Source organism: Quercus robur, chromosome 7 (genome assembly GCF_932294415.1).
Source record: "Quercus robur chromosome 7, dhQueRobu3.1, whole genome shotgun sequence".
Taxonomy (NCBI): domain Eukaryota; kingdom Viridiplantae; phylum Streptophyta; class Magnoliopsida; order Fagales; family Fagaceae; genus Quercus; species Quercus robur.
The window spans coordinates 5,749,985-5,765,465 of NC_065540.1; the positions used below are offsets into that span (position 1 = coordinate 5,749,985).

Sequence of the window (15,481 nt, forward strand, 5' to 3'; positions counted from 1 at the left end):
TGAGTATAGGGAGAGAAGAAAAGAGGCAGAACACAAGAATTACTTGGTTCGGCCTAGAGGCCTACATCCACAATGAAATGCCTTTGACAACACATCTTCACTATAATGAATCTAGTGACACAATAAAGCCAAATGGGGTATATATAGGAGGGTAAACCCTTAATCAACCATAAAATAAACCATGGTTAATTGACTTGTGGTACATGTAGTATTCTTTGCTTGCACACCAAGAACTAGGCTTGATACCTTTAACATCCTCCTCAAATTCAAGGTGGAAGCCTGAAGACAACTTGAGTTTGGAAAGTGAACTCATGAAGATGTCTATAGAAGAAGATGACCATGAATGACTAACATGAATAAAGAATGGATCATGTAGAATGAATGTGCAACTTGTTGATAATGACAGCAAACAATGATGACAGATAAAAACCAGAAGATAATAAGGGCCTAAGAAGACTGCATCTGTGACCAAGGAGGGACCACTCGAAAAAGAATGAAGTTGTGATGAAGCACATGAATCAGTCAACAGATGCATAGTTTGAACCCAATGAGAGAAGGGTCAATTTGTGTGATTGGGTGCCTCAATGGGAAACCGGACACCAAAATAAAAATTTATGGGAAAAACAAGCAGGAGACACCCAATTTGAAAAGTCAACTCGAGTCATACGGCCTAGTTTGATCTGATCAACTGTTTTGGCCAAGGGCTTAATCGAGCTATGGTTGACAGTAAGCTACAAGAAGGCTAGATCATTGAAGGTTGAATGATGAGCACAATGTATATATACTTGTAGAGACTATTGATGATACACATTGTTTGAGTAACTTGACTTGAAGATGATGAAGACACATGTTCAAAAAGAAAGCAGATAGAGGAGGCTATCGATTATCGTGGTCCATGATACTCAGGCCAAGATGATAGAGAAAACTCGATCAAAAGTAATGCCGAAAACCAAGTATACAAGAAAGATGCATGTGCCCATTGAAACTGCCAAGATTGACTTGTGAGAAAACTAGTGGATCTTAAATAAGGTTGTCCATATGCTGTCCAAGTCAGGGAAAAAAATTAAGATGATCCTGCAGGGTAGTTAGCAGTGGTGGTGAGAGAATAAACCTTCATCATCTACATCTATTTTCCTCAAAGCAGTAGAAGCAAGCAAGCAATACTAGAACTTTTGAATGTCAAAATATTCTCCCAAAAGTTAACGTAAGACCTTTTGACCCAAGCTGTTCACTTTGTCCAAATATGGAGAAGATTTTTTTTTAGTTTTTGGGTGACAAAGCCAAATGATTTCAAGAACAGCTTCTTGAAGAATCCATCATTATATAAATCGCACTGCCTAATTTTCACGAAGGACTACCACACCTCAAAAGGCTTACTTTCAATAGTCTTTCCAAGTCTTCCTAGGAAAACAAATGGCTGAATCAGGTAGTAAACCCAGGCAGTAGAAACTAGAAAGATCAAAGATTTGAAATCACGCTTACCTAGGGTGAATGTTGTGCCACCCCATATAGCAGCTGTCCATAGGATCTTTGAACAGTGACAGAGAGACACGAAGAGAGAAGAGAGGAGTTTTTGGATAGCTTTGTAAATTGTTGGCAGCGGCTGGATTTTTTTTTTTTTAAGGAGAGAACCTGGCTCTGAGACAGTTGTCTTGAGGAAGGCAATGTTCATGTGATGATGAGAGGCTTCTTACGACAACGAAAAAGTACAAGTAGGGGTGAATGTTGTGCCACCCCTACACCAGAAACTTTTGACGGTGGGCAGGAGAAAGTGGAGGGACTAGAGAAAACCGAGGATCAGAGTTGTGACTCTAATACCATGCTAGAGTATTTGAAAAGGAGAGAGAGTATAGAGAGAACGCAAGAATTACGTAGTTTACCAAACAGCCTACTACTTGCACAGAGAAAAGCCCTTGACAGCTACAACTTCACCATACCGAATCTAGTGATACAATGAACCCAATATGAGGTATTTATAGGAGGCTAAATCCTAAACTAACCACTCAATAAACCATGGTCCATGGTTAATTGACTTGTAATATAGGCAGTATTCTTTGCTTGCAAACCAAGGATTGGGCTTGATATCTTCAACACTAACAAAGAATGGATGAAGTTTTCAACCTCAGTTTCTTTTTATTTGAATAGAGTGAGACACCCAATAATTCCTAATATTAAGAAAACAATGCACTCAAATGCAAATTGATAAAAGAGGTCAAAATGAAACCAAGGGTTTGAGTTTGATATAACTGCTGCTTTTTGCCCCTTTGGGTAAGTAAATAATGATTTTATTAGAAAGAGGAAAATGCTATGGTACACTAGAGTAGCTCCTAAAGTTTAAAAATTGTATAGAAGAAGTGAAATGAACACAGCCTAAGGCAAACATCCAATCATAAAAAGTTCTCATAAATAACTACTCCCTAAGGCAATGATAATGATAATTGTTTATGAAAAAACTACAGAAGCATGAAAAAAGAGATAAAGAACTTAGGGCAATGTCAAAATTGTAATCAGAATGTGACATAAGCGCAGAAAACATGACTGCCGTTATTTGCTACACAAGAAGCTCCAAAGCATAATGAAATATTCCGATACACAATTTCGTTGTACAGTGAATATTGCAACAAAATTGCGAGTTAACTGAAAGGTTGGAGCAAAATTGGAGTTAAACCCTAGAATTGAAGGTTATGAAATTCATCAAATATAGGTCTCAAAAGAAGAGTAAGAGTTGGCAGGCGATCGAGTACTAACCAGATATAACGGTCACCCTCGTTGGTCCAAGCTTCCATGCAAATAAATAGGAAAAAAAGAGACCGTCGATTTCACTCCGATTCCACTCATTATCTCGCGAGCCTTCGACGCTTCCCACTACGTTCGACGTTCAAGCTTCTCCTCCGCTTGCAATGCTCTTCTTCTTCTTCGATTTCGGAACCGGATTGGCCGCTTATCGGGGCAAGTTGATCAACGTTTTGGAGATAGCGAGCGCACTCTTCGTCGTGGTATGACATTAGAGTTTCTTCGTGTGTGTCTGTGTGTGAGTGTGAGAGAGAATGAGAGAGATTTTGTGAAATTTTGAACTACAAGTTAATTGGCTTTTTATGCCGTTACGTGGCCGATTTTGAAATATTTGTAGTCTCTACATCTTGGTTTTTATTTATTTATTTATTTATTTTATTCGTTACATTTTAATTTCATCATTTTTATTCTCTAAATCAATTAATGCGTATTATTTTAGTACTTTTCGTCAATCAACAATCATGGCAAACGAAGGACTTAAATATTGGAGAGAGTCTAGTGCCACAGAAAAATGTACAACTTGTGTCATAACTCGCCATGAAAAAGTCAATATCACAGAAAAATGCACAACTTGTACCATAACTCTTCACGTTACACGTTAGTATATAAATTTAAAAAATTAATTTATTAATTTTAACTAAATAAAAAAAATTAAAACAGAATTAAAACAAAAAATTTACGTGAATTAAGATCTAAAAATTTCTTGAATAAGAAACCAAGAACACCAACCCAGATTTAAAAGATTCACCCATTGTTTCTCTTCATGCATTTTTTTAGCAACCAAACATGCAAAACACGTAGCAATCTTCAAATGAGACCAAAACCCAACAATCACAAAAATACCAAACACACAACATCTCAACCAAAATACTAAAACATCTCTATCGAACCCAACCAACCAAACACCAAACATCAAAACTCAACCAAACACACCACTGATTCACCACCTTCAAACCCCACCAATGGCCAAAAAATCCAGATCTACCCACCACCTCTGAGCCCAGCTGACCACCGCCACCCAGACCCATAAAACCCAACCAACACCATTGATCTCCACCTCCACCGAGCTGAGTCTGTCTTTCTCCACCTCCATCGCTAGTCTCCACCGTCGATCTAAGCCCCTCCATTACCTTACTACCGATATGCCTTCATTCTCTCTCTTTAACCCAAATCAAACCCATATAGGAAAAAGAGAGAAAGATAGAAAACTGAAAAAGAGCTAAGAGAGAGATCGAGAGCCGACTGCCGAGAAAGAGGGGAAAATGAAAATTGATCCACCGTCGAGAGAGAGAGCAAAGAACCGATATGAGCGAGGAGCTTGAGGCACTTGGGTTTGGGTTTGAGCAAAATCAATAGATAAAGAGAATGGGTCAGTTAGAGAAAGAAAAAAAAAAAAAAAAAAAAAAGCACCACAACCATTTGTCGTGGTGGCGGTGGCAATGTGCAAGGAGGTAGGGCTCGAAACTTTCGGCCATGAACATGGTTTGAAAGAGAGAGATCTCCGTGTTTTGGAAGAGAGATAGGAAGCTTTGAGTTTTGGAAGAGAGGGGAAGCTTGGAGAACGTTTTAGAAGGATTGGGGGAATTGGCTTTTGATAAGGAAGTTTTGGGTTGAAGTTTTTATTCTGATAGTGTGAATTTTTTCTGGGTTTGTGATAAAGTTTAACTTATTGATCTAAGAATATGATTCATGTTTTGGGGATGAACCCAAGCAACATGAACATGTTCTTCAGACAAAATAATGAAAGAAATAAATTTTTTTTAATTTAATTATCTTATTTTATTTTAAAAGAATTTAGAAAAAAACATGAAATTTTCTTTTTTTATTATTATTTTATATTGACTTAGTATTTATTAAATAAAAAATAAATTTTATTATTATTATTTTATTCGTCACGTTAGTATTTATTGTATCAATAGTGCATTTCATTTGTCACGTCAGATATTTTCAGCTGTTGATTAATGGAAAGGACCAAAATAACACACCCTAATTGATTTAAAGACTACAAATGGTGAAATTAAAATGTAAGGACCAAAAAGAAAAAAAATTAAAATATCGGGACTAAAAATGCATTTACGCTTTTTAGTTTCTTATGAAACTCAAGTTCCAAAAGTGATCAAACAAAAATTACTTTGAAAAAATCAATCAATCGTAGTGTTCTTTATTTGAATAAATTACAACAACATGAGCATGTTAGGCGTGATGATCACTTTATAAGTACAAATATTTATAAGTGTGCCTCTTCTATACTTATATGATAGCTGATGGTCCATTGACTGATTTTTTTTCCTTTTTTTTCCAGTTCTTTTTTCACTTTTACTTGTTTGAAGAAGTATATCTTATTTAAGATATATACTTCCTCCCTCTCACAACTAGTGAGACCCATGTCTTCTCATGACAAAAAGAGTCTACATGCAAAAGGAATCAAATCCTTGAAGAGGCCGAACCTAGAACCATCCTCCAGCCAAAAAGCTCTCCCGCCTAAGGGTAGTCTTAACGCTACAAATGTCTCATTCCGAGCTCCCCTTTCTCCCTTTTCCTTCAACGGGGTGGGTGATATGGCACAGGAACAAGGCCATAGCCATCCCAGATGAGGTAATAGCTCAGATCAGAGCTGCTCTGACGGACACGCTGGGGTGGTTCGACGAGGAGTTGACTGCAGCCTGGAAGCACATTCTTCCAATAACCCCAACAAGTGTAAGAACTGGGAACTTGCGGTTGGACCATCCGGCATGGGAAACAACCCCGAATCAATGGTGGAAGTTTCTCACGGATGCGCCTCTAATCACGATGAAGGAAGCACAAGAGTTGAACGAGCTCAGAAGGCCATTGGTAATGCCTCACTTGGACGAATTCGGATGGTTGATACAGGAGAGGAAAGTGATAGACTTCAGGGGCTTGGCTGTATCCCACCTGGGGAATTTTCCAACATTGAAGTTGTTCTAAACTCTCAACCAAGCCAAGAAGTGCGATCTGCTCTTGTGTTGCAGAGAGGACATACAGGGAATCCTGACTTATATGACAGTGTGGAAGCCGGAATGGGTGGCATCCAAGGACCTGCTGAGGAGGTTGGGATGGAACATGATTGCCACAGCCAGAATGGGAATTGAACCAGTGGAAATTCCTAACAACCACTGTGCAAAGATGAATATATTACTGTGGAATTGTAGAGGTGCTCTAGGATTGGATTTCAAGAGACGTGTGTTAGAAATGATGGTGAATCACTTTCCATCTATCTTGATCATCACAGAGACCAGAGTTAGTGGTGACCGTGCAGCTAGAATCATTGAGGATCTTCCTTTTGATGGGTTCTTCACTACAGAGACTATTGGCTATGCGGGTGGCCTTTGGCTCTTGTGGAAGAGAGAGGAGGTTGATATAGTTGTGCTCTCAGCAACAGAACAAGAGATTCATGCTACTGTACAGGTACACAATTCTAATCTTACCTGGCTAATTTCTCCTATTTGTGCTAGTCCCTGTTTGGCTGAGAGGAAAATTTTGTGGTCTAATCTATCTAAGGTTGCACAACTTCATAAATTGCCTTGGTTATTACTTGGTGACTTTAATGAGGTCCTCTGTGGTGAGGATAAATTTGGGGGCAGGAGGGTTAATCTAAATCGAGCCCTTGAATTTAAAGATTGTCTAGATGATTGTAATCTTCTGGACCTTGGGTTTTCTAGGCCTAAATACACTTGGTCAAATTTAAGACAAATCACTGACCTGGTTTTAGAGCGCATTGATAGGTGTTTTGCTAATTCTGAGTGGAGGGTTCTTTTTCCTGAAGCTTCTGTTACCCACTTGCCTAGGGTGTTTTCGGACCATTGCCCGGTTCTCCTTGAGCTATATAGACCCCCCCCCCCTGCTGAGCTTGATAAGCCATTCAGGTTCCAAACCATGTGGTTACACCATCCTGAGTTCCCTGAGGTCGTGAAGGGATCTTGGGGGTTGCACCTAAATCTAGGGCAGGCCATAAAACTGTTCACAGAGAAAGCAAAGATATGGAATAAAGATGTATTTGGAAACATTTTTGCCCGTAAAAGAAGAGTGTTGGCAAGGTTATATGGTGTTCAGAAAGCCCTGTCTAATGATCCAAATCAGTTCCTTGTCCAGCTTGAAAAGAATCTCATAAGGGATTATATTGAAATTATACAGCATGAGGAGGAATACTGGGCCCTCAAGTCTCGTCTTAACTGGGCTTCATGTGGTGACCGCAACACGTCCTTTTTCCATGTCTCAACTCTTGTTCGTAGACACAGGAATAAGATACGTAGCATTAAAAATTCTGTTGGAGAGTGGATTACTGATGAGGAGGGAATTAAAGCTTTTATTCTCTCGGAGTATCAAAAACTGTTTAAGACTGGCCTTTATGATTCTATTTCCCCTACGGCTCTTGACAATTTCCCTTGCTGTATCATTTCTGAAGAGGATAAGGGCTGCTTGTGTTCTCCTGTTACAGAGGAGGAAATTAGACAGGGCTTGTGGTCTTTGAAGCCCTTTAAAGCTCCGGGAGTGGACGGGCTCCATGTAGGATTTTTTCAATATTTTTGGGAGGATGTTAAAGGCCCAGTTTGTAAGGAAGTTAGGGATGTTTTTGAGTCTAAAGTGGTTCCGGATTATCTAAATGAAACTTTGATTGCTCTTATCCCGAAGTGCCCGAATCCGGAGAGTTTCAACAATTATAGGCCGATCAGCCTATGCAATACCATCTACAAAGTAATTACTAAAATCATAGTGGGGCGAATTAGGCCTCTTCTTGAGAAGTTGATTGCCCCTAACCAAGCAGCCTTTATCCCTGGGAGAAGGGGGTTAGATAATTTTGCTATTGCTCAAGAACTCATCCATTCCTTGGATAGGAAAAAAGGCAAAGTGGGCTTCATGGCCATTAAAGTTGATCTTGCTAAGGCTTATGACCGCCTTGAATGGCCTTTCATATATAAAGTCCTTAAAGCTTTCAATTTTCCTCATATGCTCATTGACTTGATCATGGAATGCATTTCCTCTACAAGCATCTCAATTTTGTTTAATGGGGGGAAGTTAAATTCCTTTAAACCTTCAAGAGGGCTTCGGCAGGGGGACCCTCTTTCTCCATATCTTTTCATTCTGTGCATGGAGTATCTTGGCTTCCTTATTAATAAGGGTTGCATGGAGAAAAAATGGGTTCTTATGAAAGCTTCTAAAGATAATGTGGAGGTCTCACACTTATTTTTTGCCGATGACCTAATGCTTTTTGCTAAAGCTAATGATGCAGGAGCTAAAACCATTAAGGAAGTTCTATCTAAATTCTGTCTGGAATCAGGACAAATTATCAGCATAGAAAAATCACGGATTTACTTCTCACCAAACATTCAGGAAGATACTAAGGATAGGATCTGTACTTCCTTGGGCATTCAAGCAACTACTTGCTTAGGAAAATATTTGGGAATGCCCTTAAAGCATAAAGGTGCAGCCAGATCTCAGTATAACTATATTGCTGAAAGAATGCTCTCTAAACTCGCTGGTTGGAAAGCCAGATTCCTCTCATTTGCTGGAAGATGCGTGTTGGTTAAATCTACTCTTACAGCTATACCCAATTATGTGATGCAAGGGGCTGTTCTGCCAGTCCATTTATGTGAGAAAATTGATAAAATAAGCAGGGACTTTCTATGGGGCTCTACCGTAGAAAAGAAAAAACTTCATCTTGTTGGCTGGAACAAGATTATCATGCCAAAGGAGGAAGGTGGACTCGGCATACAACAAGCGAGAGCAAAAAATATCGCCCTCCTTGCTAAGCTCAACTGGAGACTTTACCATGAAAAGGATGCGCTATGGACAAAAATTATTCTGAATAAATACTGCTCACGGACAAGAAGAAGTTCCAAAGATCCTAAAAAGCTTCCTTGCTCCTCTGTATGGTCTGCCATCAAGGCGGGCTTCCCTGTTTTTGAAAAAGGGGTTGGTTGGATTGCTGGCACCAAATCAAAGCTTCTCTTTTGGGGAAGTAAATGGATAAAAGGAGATTCAGTGAGGGAACTGATTGAAGGCCCGCTCACTCAATCTGACCTTGAGCTAACAATTGCAAATGTGTTTCAAGAAGGAAGATGGTGTTGGGAGAAACTTTCATTTGTTTTGCCAAAGGAAGTGTTGGAGAAAATCCTAGCTGTACCTATGCAAATGTTTGGTGAGAAAGAGGACACTCTAGTATGGAAACTTTCACAGAATGGGGAATTCAGTGCAGCCTCAGCGTATGATCTGGCGCGTGATGATGGAACAAACAGCATCGCCTTTTCTGGAGGCTGGCTGTGGAAAATTGACACCTTACCAAAAATTCAACATTTCATTTGGCTTTGCTTTCACAATAGTATACCAGTGCGGAAGACTCTTGCAGATAGAGGCATTATCTGCCACACGACATGCCCCATTTGTCATTGCCATGAGGAGTCCATCATCCATCTCTTAAGAGATTGCTCCTTTGCTCTTACATTTTGGAAGAAATTGGGTATGCCCTAGATTTTCTCTAACTTTCTGCAGTTAAATCCATTGGACTGGATCAAGCAGAGCTGTGTTGGCAGTAACCATATCCTCGCTAATGGATTTCCCTGGAATATCCAATTTCCATTTGCAATTTGGTGCTTATGGAGGCATAGAAATAACGTAGTCTTTGAAAATGCTCCTATCAATCCCAACCTTCACCTGACGTGCATCCAGCTTGCACGTGAGTTCTTCTATTGCGTGAGTAGGAGGCATAAATTAAGGCATTGCACTGTAAATCAGATCTGCTGGAACAAACCAGACCAAGGGTGGTTTAAACTAAACTCTAATGGGGCGTCAAAGGGGAATCCGGGAAGTGCTGGTGGGGGCGGTATCATCCGTGACCATAATGGGAAGTGGGTTATGGGATACATGAGAAATATTGGGCTGGCTACAAGTGTGGCTGCTGAATTTTGGGCCTTGAGGGATGGGCTGTTGCTTGCAGTCCAACTTGGTATTAACCACCTGCATGTTGAATTAGATGCCCAAGTTGTTGTAAATCTTGTGCAGTCTAAGAAAGATATTAATAACTCATGTGCTGCTCTGCTCAATGACTACAGGTACCTCCTGAAGCAAATCCAGCATGTCAAGATCACCCATGTGTTTAGAGAGGCGAATAGATGCGTCGATAACCTCGCTAGAGCTGGCTGCTCCTTCTCTAGAAATTTTGTTGTACTTAATGCTCCGCCTAGTGATGACTTTTGTAATATTTTAAATGCGGATGCTAATGGTTTGTATACTCTAAGGCTTTCAGCCAGAACATTGCCGTTTATGGCTAGCTAATTTTATTGCAGCTCCTCTTTAACCAAAAAAAAAACTAGTGAGACCCATCAGCTATAAAGGGGCAGAATCATACCCTTAAAATAAGGTGTTTTTTCTCCTACTTGTCTTACATGCACATGAGAGATAAGACGACTAAGAGATTGATGTGTGAATGCTTGTGTTATAACTTATATGATTGTTGATGGCCCACGACCATTTTTTTTTCCATTTTTTTTTTCTTCTTTCTTTTTCTCTCATACACACCTGTCTCATTTTTTTTTTCTTTTGTTCCAGCTCTTTTCTTACTTCTATTTGTACTACATGCATATGGTAGACAAGACAATAGGGACGGACCAAGGTGGGGCCCCCTGGTCCAATTTTTTTTTTTTTACTTATTATATACTATATCATTTTTGTAGTCTCCCTTCCAAAACCTTAAATCCCTCTCCAACTGGTAACTATCTAACTCAAAAACTTAATAAAAACAATAAAAATATTCATAATGATGATTGTATTTTAGGGAAAAAAAAACTATTTTACCATCAAAAACGCCAAAAAAACCATGTGTTATTAGAGAAGCTAAAACTAAATTTTTTGTAACTATAGTATAAATACCAGTTAACTGTAGAAAGTTATTAAAAATAAAATATAACACATTATTAAGATTATTTCTCTACCTTCAATTAAAAAACTCAAATTCTCTCTCTTCCTTTATTATTTTAATGAGTTGTTTATACTATTTTAAATGAAGTGGTAAAAAAATAGAACATTTGATGTTGATGTATTGTAAAGTGAGGTGGCAAAAAAGATAAATTAGCCTTTTGTGGTATTAAAAGCTAAATTTTTTAAGTACCACTATTATAAATGCTTTAACTTCAACAACAACAAAAATAAATAAATAAATATATCCTAACAAGCTTAGTATTAAAAAAAAACATTATTTTGTTTTTTGTATTTATTTGTATATGATTACATCTTAATGTATTAAGAAACAACGATTTTGTGTATTTATAATTTGTTAATATTCTATGGGTGCCTATTTAGAGCTTTTTTTCTTATACTCCAACCCCTCTAACTTGAAATCTTGGATCCATCCCTACAAGACAAGACTAAAAGATTGGTGTGTGAATTCTCTCCTTGGTTGGATCACGTGGGAGCTTATCTTCCACTTGTTCCTTTTATTTTATGCACAATAGCTAAGGATGTTAACTGAGATAAGACAACAAAAGAAACAAAATTGAAAGTGTTTGGAACTCACCCACTTGTTCAAACTTTTAAAGAACTCAAGGTTTGTTTTACATTACAATGAACTTGAGTTTATGAAACTCGAGTTTCACGTGGACTTTTAAATTATAAAATACCAGAGCAATTTTTGCCAGCGTGTCACTTTTTTTAGAACTCGATTTTCATAAACTCAAGTTCTATATATAACTCAAGTTTCAAAACAATGATAAATTGCTAAATATTTCGCAAATAGTGATAGATTACTAATTATTTTGCCTAAAAATGGTATTTTGTATTTGGTCATTTTTGCCGTGCCTTTATTTTAGAACCTCATTCCCTCTTCTTTGTGTGTGTGTGTGTGTTTGTTTGTTTGTTTTTTTTTTTTTTTTTTTTATTGTTTTTTTTAATAACATAAATAAAATAAAAACCTAACTAACTAACTAACCGCATGTATGTTTCATTTGCAACGATGGACTTAAAGCTTAAATAATCACTTTGACATGTTGCACCAATCAAACTCCTTTTTTTTTTTTTTTTTTTTTTTTTTTTTCTAGTAAATTCTAGGAAGTACAAACACTTCATTTGAGGCATTGTACTTGTGTTGAACACTTGACATGCTTGGGACACTTCTACACGTGTGTTCTTTTAAAAAAAAAAATGCAAGATACGACCAGGACACACAAGAGAAATTAAATACCCTTTCACAAAACAAATGAGCATTTATGCTTTAAATAGTAATAGTGCATTGGAAAATTAGTAAATATATATCTTTATTTTTGGTTTGAATTCAAATTTTTGTACATCCTTTAATAGACGTAGATTAGTCTTATTATCCATTATTGCATTTAATTTGATATATATATATATATATTTAACATTATATGAAAAATAAATGCTTACTAATATATAGAAAATAAAAATAAAAATATTTTAATATACGTGTACCATTATACTAGTGTCTTATTTTTTCAAAAATTACTGCCTCGTTGTATTATTCTCGTACCCATATGCGTGTTGGTGCTACTTAGAGTACTAGTTTGGGTGGCACGTGCCTACCTCTTTGAGTAAGAAAATTGAGAAAATAATTATAGAACTTCTATTTAAAGAAAAATGAAACCATGTATTTAAACTTTGAGTAATTATTTTAATATATGAGTATTTATTTGCTATGATAATTTCTTAAAATCTATTTACTAAATGCAGTACCCATTCACTAAAAAATGCAGTACCCATTCACTAAAAACTTCTAAGTGTGATAATGAATATCATCTTCTTCTGATAATAAGCAATTGAGTTTTGCTAAGACATTGTCGAAAGATAACAAGCTTGAAGCTTCAACATGGCAGATTGAGACAAAGCAGAGAGAGAAAAATGACGAATCAAGAAACGATATCTATTCAAGCTTACTTAAAATGAATACAACCCACACACCCTTTATTTATACATTACATAAATGGTAACCGCTCTGGAAGCTTCTAGAAGATTCTAATCTAACAACCTGTAACAAACTCCTACCAAACTAACTAAAGATTACAGCTGTACACCATAGATAAATATCTATTCTATTCATAAGTGAACACAGGAGAGGAGAAATAGAGCATGTCCAAAATCTCAAGAGGGAAGAGAGTTTGATTAAACAACACCGTCTGGTTTAAAGGTATAATGTGACACGCGTGTATAAGTGTAAAACAATGCTGTGTCTCATTAAAGTGAAATGCTCCTGTTTAACTCTCACAAACTAGTTGCTGCAAATATAGCCGTTATTTAAATTTTCGCAATGAATTATGTTATATACTACAATTAAAGGTCTTCATCAAATACTTGCAATTATCCACAATAAAGATTTTGTTATTCATACTTCATTTTCTATTATCTTACATTTTATGAGTCTAGCCACGATATTTAGCTTAATTTTTAATGAACACACTTTTAAGTAAGAAGATAAATAAAAAGAAGAAGAGGATAACAAGAGGCATGTGTCATTGAATCTTCCATTAGATAAAATTTTAATTAAGTCTAGAATATTTAAACCTAGGAAAATCAATGTTCTCTAGGTAACAAATAGAACACCATATATCACCATTTCAACTTTCCAAGTATGACTACTACATAAAACTCAAAATACACAGAAAATTTTTTGGGACATTAAAATTTAGTAAGGGTAATTTAGACATTCTACAATGGAACATTTTAAGAATTGTAAGATTTCAAAATGGTTTAACTAAGAGAGTAACAATTAAGGGTATTTCCTCGGTTTTAAAGTTTAGAGAGGAATAAAATTATCCCAAACCTAAAGGGGCCCAATTTTATTTTTTTACTTTTGGTGTAAAATTGTCTTCTTCTTCTTTTTACTTTAAATTTTAAAGTGTGTAAAAAAAAAAAAAATGAAACCAAGAATTGTGATTGAAAAAGTGAATTTTGGCTTACCAAATTTGACTAAACCAAAAAAATAAAAATAAAAATCTAGGAACACAACAAAATATCAAAACATTTTCAAAATACCTCTATTTTCAACTGTGGTGGATCCCAATCTAATTTTTTAATATCTTATTTTGACTTATAAGGAACTTTCATTTCAATAGTTGTGAAAATATTATGAAACGAATAAAATGTCACGACATTTTCACAATACAATACCTTTATTTTTAGTTGTGCTAAATCTCAGTTTGATATTTTATTATTTTATTTTATTTTATTTTATTTTAGTTTGACCCAAAAGAAATTGACATATGTGTCACAATATTTTCACAATATCTTTATATTTACATTGTACTTATAATGTAAATTTATATTATAGACACACAAAAATTGGCAAATGCTGTACACATTTGCAAAATGTGTACAATATTTACCTTTTTTTTGCAAATATGTATAATATTTGCCACTTTTTGTGTGTCTATATTCTACGTTGTAAGCTTACTTGAAGGGAAAAAAAGAAGAAAAAAGAAGAAGAAGAGCAATCAACAATTCTCCTTAATTTAATGCTTTTACATCTACATTAATATTTCTATAACACTTTTACAACAAATTTTCGATGGTAAGTTATTAATGATTCTAATTTGAATCTACCATTCAAATTACTTTTTCATCACCAATAATAATTAATAATAACTTGCTACTTAAAATTTATTACGAAAATATTGTTGACATAATATTTTTTTTATAATTAAAAATTTTTCTTTCTCATCTAAACTCACCTTTTTGGCCCATTAAAAAGACAATGTTGTTAAAAAAACGAAAGTTAAATAAACCAAAAGTTAAAAAACAAAGTTGTGCTTAATTGGTTCAATAATTAATCAGTTGTGAAACAAGAAACAGATCAAGCGGTTTTTATTTATTTTATTTTTTTGACATGTTTGTTGGAGCGATCCAAGTGATCATTTATTTGGATAAATTATAAATATAGCAGACGCAGGTCTTTGAAAGTAGACGTTGCATCATAACGAGAGGCTTAAAAGTATCTTTCCAAGGTAACCAGATTATACTTTTTAACAAATTTTTAGTACGTGTAACTTAGAGCATTAGCATCAGAAGATGCTAAAGCCATATCTAAGGGTATTTTAGCATAAATGCACCAAATAACCACTGCATCAGAGAATGCTATAAGGAAGTATTGCAAAAATATTTAGAATTGTGCTACAATACAATTCTAAAGGTAGAATAGTACTGTAGCACAATTGTATAAGATATATTAATTTTCTATTCCCTTTCTTCTGACTCTCTCTCTCCCTTTGTTTCTCTTTTCATTCCTCTCCCCAACGGCTCTCTCACCACAACGGTTCTCTCTCTCATCACGTCTCTCTCTCACCACAACGGCTTCTCTCTCTCATCACGTCTCTCTCTCACGGTGGGCTTTTCTGGCGTGGGTCGTGGGTCCGGCGTGGAGGTGAGATTGGGAAGTCCGATCGGCGTGGTATGGTGGCGATTTCTGGGTATTTTTGATTTGCAGCGGCGATTTTTGGGTTTCCAGTGTGGTTTGCAGCGGCGAGATCGGTTTGTAGCTGGGTTTGTGTAAATTTTGACTTGATTTTTTTTTGTGGGTCATCTTGTGGATTTGGAATTTGCTATTGGTTTGATTTGATTTTGGGATGGATTTTTTTTTGGTGGGTTCATGGTGGTGGTGTTGGGGGTTGCCGTGGTGGTGGAAGGGGGTGGGGTTTTTATTATGGGTCATATGTGGGTTCGTGGTGGTGAA

General features: G+C 36.3%; 1 protein-coding gene across 6 annotated transcripts in view; it reads right to left on the reverse strand.

The window, feature by feature from the left end:
- LOC126691910 (uncharacterized) overlaps nucleotides 1-4,515 on the reverse strand; it is a 53,563-nt gene extending 49,048 nt beyond the window's left edge. The window contains exons 1-2 of one of the 6 annotated variants that reach the window (XM_050387252.1): nucleotides 3,741-4,515; nucleotides 2,749-3,025 (exon numbers count right to left, since the gene is read on the reverse strand). The gene's annotated coding sequence lies outside the window, so the exon portion shown is untranslated. Of the gene's footprint in view, nucleotides 1-2,748; nucleotides 3,283-3,522 lie in introns of those variants that run through there. The other 5 variants (XM_050387251.1, XR_007644883.1, XR_007644884.1 and 2 more) reach the window with 5 other exon arrangements.
- Between the last annotated feature and the right edge of the window lie 10,966 nt (nucleotides 4,516-15,481).